The sequence below is a fragment of the Cheilinus undulatus genome, linkage group 16 (genome assembly GCF_018320785.1).
Source record: "Cheilinus undulatus linkage group 16, ASM1832078v1, whole genome shotgun sequence".
Taxonomy (NCBI): Eukaryota; Metazoa; Chordata; class Actinopteri; order Labriformes; family Labridae; genus Cheilinus; species Cheilinus undulatus.
Window position 1 is genome coordinate 24916739 of NC_054880.1, and position 9170 is coordinate 24925908.

Sequence of the window (9170 nt, forward strand, 5' to 3'; positions counted from 1 at the left end):
AAAACCTAAACATGGAACACAGGCAATCACTAAATACAATTAAAAATGAGACACATGGAAAATAACAAAAGCCCAAAATACACAGAAACACAAAGACTATATAAAACACGAAATGAACTGAACTAAACACTAAAAGCTGAACAAAGGAAACACAAGGGCTACAGATAACATCTAAGAACTAAACCTAATACAAAGTCAACCTAGAAATCACAGAATACACAAAGGAAAACCACAGGAAAACTCAGAAACAATAATAAACCAAACCCTGGGTCATGACAATGAGGCCTACAAATAAAAAAAGAACACAGTACCTACAGTCAAACATGGTGGAGGTTCAAAGATGTTTTGAGGTTGTTTTGCTGCCTCTGGCACTGGGTGCCTTGACTGTGTGCAAGGAATCATGAAATCTGGAGACTATCAAAAGATTTTGGGCCACAATGTAGGGCCTAGTGTCAGAAAGCTAGGTCTGCGTCAGAGGTCATGGGTGTTCCAGCAGGAAAATGACCCCAAACATACCTCAAAAAGCACCAAGGAATGGTTGGAGACAAAGCGCTGGAGAGTTCTGAAGTGGCCAGCAATGAGTCTGGATCTAAATCCCATTGAACACCTATAGAGAGACGTCAAAATTGCTTTTGCAAGAAGGCACTCTTCAAATCTGAGAGACAAAGAGCAGTTTGCAAAAGAAAAAGAAGAGTGGTCCAAAATTCCAGTTGAGAGGTGTGAGAAGCTTGTTGATGGTTATAGGAAGCGATTGGTTTCAGTTATTTTTTCCCAAGGGTGTGCAACCAAATATTAAGTTGAGGGTGACAACAATTTTTTGAGTTTTGTGTAAAAATATGTCAATTTTGGCTTTCCTCTTCAGCTTTTTTGTGTTGTTCCAATGCACATACATGAAATTAACATGTGTATAGCAAAAAATTTGTAATTGCAACAATATCTTGGAGACATGGGATATTTTTTGGAAAAATTTCAGGGTGCCAATACTTTTGTCCATGACTGTAGATTCGAAGCACCACATACTGTAAGTGGCTGTTCTCACAGTTATGTATACATGGTGATGGCTGTACTTTGAGAACAAATATGTTTTATCTGCCATTTAAAACATAATCCAGGACCACTTTGAGACTTTGTGGCTATAAATATTTCTTTATTAGCAGTTATTAATTAGCATTTATTGCTGTTATTTATGTTTGGTGGTGTGGCTGTTCTGGGATCCTCCTGCCCTTCCACGAGCCTACGTGGAAAGCATTTGAGAAGGAATGGCACATGATCCTGCTTTTCCTATGCCGAAAAGAAAAGCATAAGGCAGGGAGAGAAACAGCAAAAACCCAAAGCAGAGCAGGCATTAGTGACAACAGAATCACACTGATTAAGTCAGAAGTAGAATGAAGGAGGAGCTGGGGTGGAGGTAGGTTGCAAGATCAGCTTGCAGAGTGTAACCAGGCAAAAGCAGTTTAAATAGGGCAACATGAGAGTGGTTACATAAAGTGGGTTGCGAAGTTCTATCTAGTGGGTTACAAATGTATGCAAGGAAAAATTGAGGCTAAAATTCAATGTACAGAAGCCCAAAGTGGATATACAGTAAATCCATACATGTATTCTTTTGAGGTTTTCATATGATGAGTGAATTTCAGTATTTGTCTCAAGCTTTCTACTCATGTATCGATTTTTCTTTAGATAACACAGCAGGTTTTCCCAAGACAGCAAGAAATTACTTTGGAAATTTCCCAATTTCTATGCTGAAACAAATCACAAGAGAACGACATGAAGCTGGAGAGCTGCAAACTGAATATCACTGGCGTAGTGGGTCTGTTCGTAAGATTATAATGTGTAAGATCAGCTGAAACACTTCTTAATGTCTGTGGTCTCCCATTTTTTTAATATAGATTAAGGTATGAAAATCAAGTTGTGCAGCCATCCCAAGAATTTGTCAAGCAGAGGAGAAAATGGAGAAATGTTTTCCAAACACTGAATCATGTTGAGTAAATGAAGATTTGCTCTAATTTCCAACCAACACATGGTAGAGACACCAGAAATGAACTTCAGATTTTATGACAGCTGTGAAATTGCAGTGATGACTTTGATGACTTCAATTTGTCTTATCATCAGTCATCAGGCTGAATACACAACAATTACAGATCTTTAATAGCCTCTTATTAAAACCATATATTAAGTACTTGGATTAAAGCTCACCCACACAGTAAATACACTTGAGCCACGTTAACACATACATGATCTACTGCAAGCACAACACGTGAACGCTCACATCCTCTTTCTTCGACAGAGCACCGAGATGAAAACAACCAAAAATCGCTAATACACCAGCATTTGTGTGAGCAGACAATGAGGTAGGGATGAGGTGGGGTGCATGCAAAAGGTATAGATGGATTTTTTTTTTTTTTTTAACTTTTAGAATAACATCTTTGTCAAGCCAATTAAAAGATTTAAGGATAACGTCATTCAAAGGCAGGGGTTGAATATTTTATAAACTTTAAAAGATGACATCATCTTACAAGGCAAGGGTGGAAGGCTTCAAAAGCTTTAAAGCATGATATCATCTTCAAACGCAGAACACAGAATGTTCATGAAGCTGGTGATATTGGGGCCAACTTTGCCAAATAGTAGGCCATAGTTGTCAACTTCTGGAAAAGTGTCAACCTAAAAGAGATGTTGTTGGTTAATATGTGTTCTAAAAGTGATATGAAATACAAATTCTGGTTTATTTTAATAACTAGTCTGCTTTGGTTTTAAGAAGGACACTACTAATTGCTAACATAAGCCAACATGAATGAGCTATGAGCTGGCATGTTTACATTTTTGGTGTCTTTATTTTTTCACTGAGAATACATTTATCAAAGACTCTAATCAGTTAGATAGAGGGTAAATAAAAAGTATTCACCCCTTTGGATGGACCCCTTGGGATAAGTGGGATGGACCCATTTATTGGTTTTAGAAATCAATTACGGTCAATATAATTTGGCTTTTTGACACATTTTCTACAAAACAAACAAACAAACAAAAAAAAACACTTCAATGTCAAAGTGAAAACAAATTAAAAGTATGTAATGTAAAGTAAGTAACTCCATAAATATTTACCCCCTTCAAGTCAGTATTTAGTAGATGCACCTTTGGCTGCAATCACAGCTCTGAGTCCAACCACAATTTCTCTATCGGATTGAGGTCTGGGCTTTGACCCGGTCACTCCAGAATGTTTACCTTGTTGTCTTTAAACTATTTCTGTGTAGCTTTCACTGTATGCTTCAGATCATTGTCTTGTTGGAAAATAAATCTTCTCCCAAGTTCTCTTACAGACTGAATAAAATTTCCTCCAGGATTTTCCTATATTTTTCTGCATCCATCTTACTCTCTACCTTTACAAGCCTTTTAGGCCTGGCTGCCAAGGAGCATCCTCACAGCATGATGCTGCCACCACCGTGCTTCACAGTGGGAATGGTGTGTTTGTGGTGTTGTGCAGTGTTTGGTCTCCACCAAACATGGCGCCATTTTGGTCTCATCAGACCAAAGAACTTTGTTCCACTTGACCATGGAGCCTCCCACATGCCTTTTAGTGAACACTAGTCCAGATATGAGTTTTCTTCAACATGCCACGCTACTTTAAAGATTTGACTGGTGAAGAACTGGGGCAACAGTTGTGTGCAGAGTCTCTCCCATCTCAGCTGCTGAAGATGTAACTCCTCCAGAGTGGTGTCCTCTCTCCTTGTAAGGTTACTCAGTTTGTGAGGACGGCCTGATATAGGCAGATTTACACATTTGCTAAATTACTTCCATTTCTTGATGATAGATTTAACTGAACTCCTGGGGATGTTCAGTGCCTTAGAAATCTCTTTGTTTCCACCCCTTGACTTAGACTTTTCAATAACCTTTTCTCTGACTTGCTTGGAGTGTTCTTTTGTCTTCATGGTGTAATGGTAGCTGGAAATACTTATTAACCAGTGACTGGACCTTCCAGACACAAGTGTCTTCATACTACAGTCACTTGAGACACATTCTCTGCACTCAGGTGATCCCCATTTCACCAACTGTTAGGTCAGTCACTTTAAAGTCGGAGAATATTTATACAGTCAGTTCTTTTACCTCACATATTTTTGTTTGACATTACTTTGTAGAAATTTGTTTTCACTCTGACATTAAACACTTTGGTTTTTGCAATTCTTTTGTCAAAACAGTGAAATTATATTGACTAAGATTGGTTTATAAAACCAATAAAGGGTAAAACATCAAAGCGAGTGAATACTTTTTATAGGCATTGTATCAATTAAAGTTTGTCAAATCAGAGAGTACTTTCAATTGTTTCTAATGGGAAGGAGCCAAGAGACATTGCTGGAAGCATTTCTTCCATTTGTCTAACAGCAGTCTAGGCCCCCTAAACAAATCTTGCAAATACAGAGTTTTATTCTTTATAAATAAATGCACAACACATCATTTTTTCACCGTATAATTGCCAGTGTTTGTGTTTTTGTTGGTATTTGCAGTATTTTCTTCAAGCAGTCCTCCATCTGTTTATTAGACACAGACCCGAGGCAGCAGACTCGGTAATCTCTGTGGAGGTTGTTGGACTCACGGTTCAGCCAGAGGCTCTCAGTCCCACATGGACTCATCACTGCGGTCACAGGAGTGAAATAAAAACACACAGCGGGTACTGCACACACCTGTCTGATAGTGACAAGGAAATAGCTTCTTATTAAAACAACTTTAGGAAACTCCATGTTCTCAGCATTTATGGTAGGTAAATCACAAGGCACATGGTAAATGTAGTTTTTATCACAAGCACAGGATAGAACCCACCCCCTCAATGTTATGGGACATTTGTCAGTAAGAACTGCAGTATCACACACAAGTTTTCTCTTGAAGCAGCTGGCACTATGCATGTAGTTGGTTTGAAAATCCATCAAGAAGAAGAAAGAAGAAGAGTCAGCCATTGCAGCAACTTGCATTAACACTTGTTTATGCTCTGTGTAGACAATTCGATCTGTCCTGCTGCTATATATGTTTCTATTATGCCTCTGCACCAGTGATAGCCTGGAAAGATTATGTTTTCAGGTTGAAAGTCAAAGTCATTAGGTCTCATGGTCAGCCCTTGCTACCGTACTTTCATTGTCTGGTTCTTGCAGTGTTTTTAAACTTTTTACCAAAGCAAACCTGGCAAACCAAAATCTCAAGGCACACCATAGTCATGTAAAGGTTCTTTAAACATGACAGCTCCAATTTCCACATACTCCACATGCACAGAGGTTGTCAAGTGCACTGCATTTTGTGGTCAGTCTTTGCAATTCAACTGTACATGCTCTGGTGCTGGTATGTTCCAGAAGCACCTTCCTGCTCTGGCAAAACATGTCAATCCCCGTAGAGCAGATCCATCCAAGCAGCTGGAAAAACATGCAAAGCATTTGGTCAACTTTAAACTGCAACACAATCCATGGACTCCTGATTGTAAACATAACCTCACCAACATTATGTCTCATTCTGTAGCACAATAGACAGGCCAGCAGGTCACAGCATCACTGAAAAAAAAAGTTTGTTTTTGAGGTGGAAAACCATAGGATTTACATGAAACCACACATCCTTTAAAGAAAACAAACCTTTTAACATCATATGCACTTACCCACAATAGAATAAAAAGTCATTCAATATTATTAAAATGAATGACAAATCAACCTCAGAAAGACAAAATGTTCTTCCTGCATTAACTCTTGTGATCTTGTGCCCTCTTGTCTACAGCTGCTCAGGGCTGTGCATCAGGAATTCTTCCAGCATGCAAGATCACTCACTCATAGTTGGAGCAAACTGCTGCACAGCTGAAATACAGCACAGGCAACTATGTGGATTTTGCGGGCTATAGCACCTTTGTTGTTATATAGTTCTAGTAAAAATGTACGGTTGTGCAAATTCTTATAGTGCACCTGGACCTGACTGAAGCTACACCTTTTGGAAACATTGGATTATTTGTTGGATACTTCACAGAGGCATGTAACCGCCAGGAGGTAGTTATCTGTGAGACACCAACGAGGACCCTCTTCCTACTCCCACATGCAGATCAGAGGATGAAATGGATCCGTGCTGCATGGATACGTCCATTTTTTTAAAGAGACAGAAATGGCAGAAATGATGCAAACCCCATCCTTAAGCACAGTTGCTTCACAGCTCCTACAGACCATGCTGAGTGCATGGATCATGCCCTAGAAAGCCTCTTCGTGCAGACTTGTGCATGTTGCCTGGGTCTGGTACACTTGTGCTCTCACTGATCAAATAGACAAAACTATGGGGTCCAGTGTGCTCAGATTAGGCCCCATGTCTCTTATGTGAAATGATCTTTAATTGAATATACCAGGTAAGAGACACAGTTGTGTCACTGGCCAAAAGAATCTAGCCCAAAGGACAAGTGACACAACTGTGTAACACTGTTGAATTTAAACTACACGACTATTGTACTCAAGTAAAAGTACAGTTACTCTGGTTAAAACTGGCTTAAATAAAACTAATGATTTCAAAGTGTACTCAAAAAAGTATAAGCATCTCAAAGCACTTCTCAATTACAGCAATTTTGGTAAATGTAATTAGCTACCTTTCACCCCTGGTTAATATTGTAGGTTCTACCAAAATTTGGCACACTTGATGTTATTTAGGGCACAGATTCTGTGTCTTTAATAACCGGTAACTTGGATTGTTTTGGCCTCCTAAAATTGAGTAACCAAGGCTTAGAAACATGAAGACCAGCAACATATAAGGACACCAAACAAGGATCGGTTGAATTAAAAACCCAAGCTTTACTGATGAAAAATGTTCAATCAAAAAGGCAGATGATGAAAAACAAACTTAAAGAACCAAAAGGGGCTGTAGGCAGCAGCCAAACAGAACCAAAAGAGAGAAGATGATGCTAACCCAGCTATAGGCCATGGACCACAGGAGCCCCCATCTCCTGCTAAAACTGCTTAAACAACATGAAAAATGACATGAAAACACTTAAAAGTGCTCTACCAGCAAATTCCAGCACAAACAAAATCAATGGATACTTGGATAAGAAAAAAAAAAGTATTTTTTAAAAAGGAGAGCTGATGAAGCTGTGGTTGACACTCTTTGACCTGCCTCACCGTCAACCTCCCAGACCTGAGTAGTCTGCCATGGAGCCATCATAAAGACAAAAATAAATGGTGTTGTCTGATTGGGCCTTTAATCATGAATCTGTTAATGTGCTAACTCATTCTCCCCTCAGCAACCGTTCCTGGAATAATATTTCTGTACGTGCTGAGTTTAACTGTTGGCCATTTTTCTCTGAATCCTAAAAACAGCCTCCAGCTCAGGATGTCCTTTAGACTTCAGTCAGAGTCTTTAAACTCTTTATTCTCTCCACATATCCTATTTCCTCCGCTGTCACTTCTCTCTGTTCTGATGCTTTTCAGCCATCATTTCTCTCTCTCTCTCTTCTTGCTCTTCCCTTATCTTCCTCCTCCTCCTCTTTATTCCCACTCCCCTCTCTCTCACTCCCCCCGCTGGCTGCTGCTGTCTTGTGCTGTGATTAGGATTGACATTTTTTCCTGCAGTGTTGCTGGTTGTCTGAGTGATTGACCCGCTGACTGCTCGGTCCTGCAGTCACCCCGACAGTCCTCAGACGATGACGAACACCAGTCAGCACCACGAAGGCTAACGTCACTGATTAGTGTCCTCTTCATCAGGATGGAGCTGGTCTTTTTAAAGCAGAGTCTGTTTAGTTTTATAACAAAACTCTGACACTGGGAAGTCACTCAGATCCGTCTCTATATCTTCATACTCTGTGTTTCCCTGTAATATTAACTTATGTTTAAACTTTCAGTTCTGATAAATGGTCTGTTGGTGTCCGCCCTTAATGAATCCTACACTCAGACCTTTTATGTGTTCTAGAAAACATGAAAAGATGCAGATTTCAGAGTTTTAGTGTATTCATTGTTTAAGTGTCTTGTCTTTGCTTGCGTATACTTGGCCACTGAAGTTCTTTACTAGCGAGGTTTCCGTCGCTTCACGCCAATTCAACCCACTTTTCCAAAAGATGTCAGCAAAAGACAATTAACATAAGAAGTGCCTATTTAACAGCTTTTCTCCCTCATGTTGTCACAAACCTGCTTTTAAAGGACATGCTGAGTATATGCCAGACTTTTTCCACATATCCATGTCACATGCCAGATTTTATATACTATATATACTTATATATAAATCAATATATAATGCCTCCATTGTACTTCACTGTGGGGATGATGTTCTCATGTTAGTATGCAGTACCCTTTTTGTGCCATACATAGTGCTGCGTGTTCTTCCCAAACAATTCAACCTTAGTTTCATCAGTCGACAAAATATTTTCCCAGTAGGGTTGTGGAGTGTCAAGGTGCTCCTTGGCAAACTTCAGGCATGCAGTGATGCTCTTTTGGAAAGCAGCAGCTTCCTCCATGGTGTCCTGCCATGGTTGTTTAATTTCTGGAGTATGGTAAAGTCATGACAGAGATGTTGACTTGTTCCAATGATTCCTTTGAGCTTTAAGCTGTTACTCTAGGGTTCTTTTTTGCCTCTCAGAGCGTTCTGCATTGTGCTCTTAGAGTCAACCTGGCTGGGTGCCCACTTCTAGATAGAGCAGCCACAGTAATGTATTGTCTCCATTTGTGAGCAGGTTGTCTAACTGTGGACTGATGGACTGATGAGTATTTAAAGTCTTTGAGATGACTTTGTAACCCCTTACATTCTTGTGCAATTCAACAATTCTTGATTGAAAGTCTTCTGAGATCTCTTTTTTTGTGATGCATGGTTCCACCGGTTGGAAGTTTGACACTCTTGCTGTAGATGGTGTTTGGGAAAGCAGAAAATCTCAGAGGGTGTTATGGGCCCAGTGCATTCACAATAGGACATTCAGAGAACCAAAATATACCATAGTCAGCTGTTGTCATTTCAATCCAGGATTCTTCACTATCAGCAGAGCCAGTTGGTAAATTACACTCTTGTTAAATCAAACTGCTGCTAAAGCTGCAGAAACACTAAGCTCTTCACCGACCGCAGTTGTTTACAGCTTGCAGTCATTTCAACTAAACCATGCCTGTAGCTATCGCCTCTTTCTCCTTATATGATGCTGATTGGATCCACCTGATACCAGACATGTAATCTGGTTGATCTAGCAGCTTTGTGAAGTTACC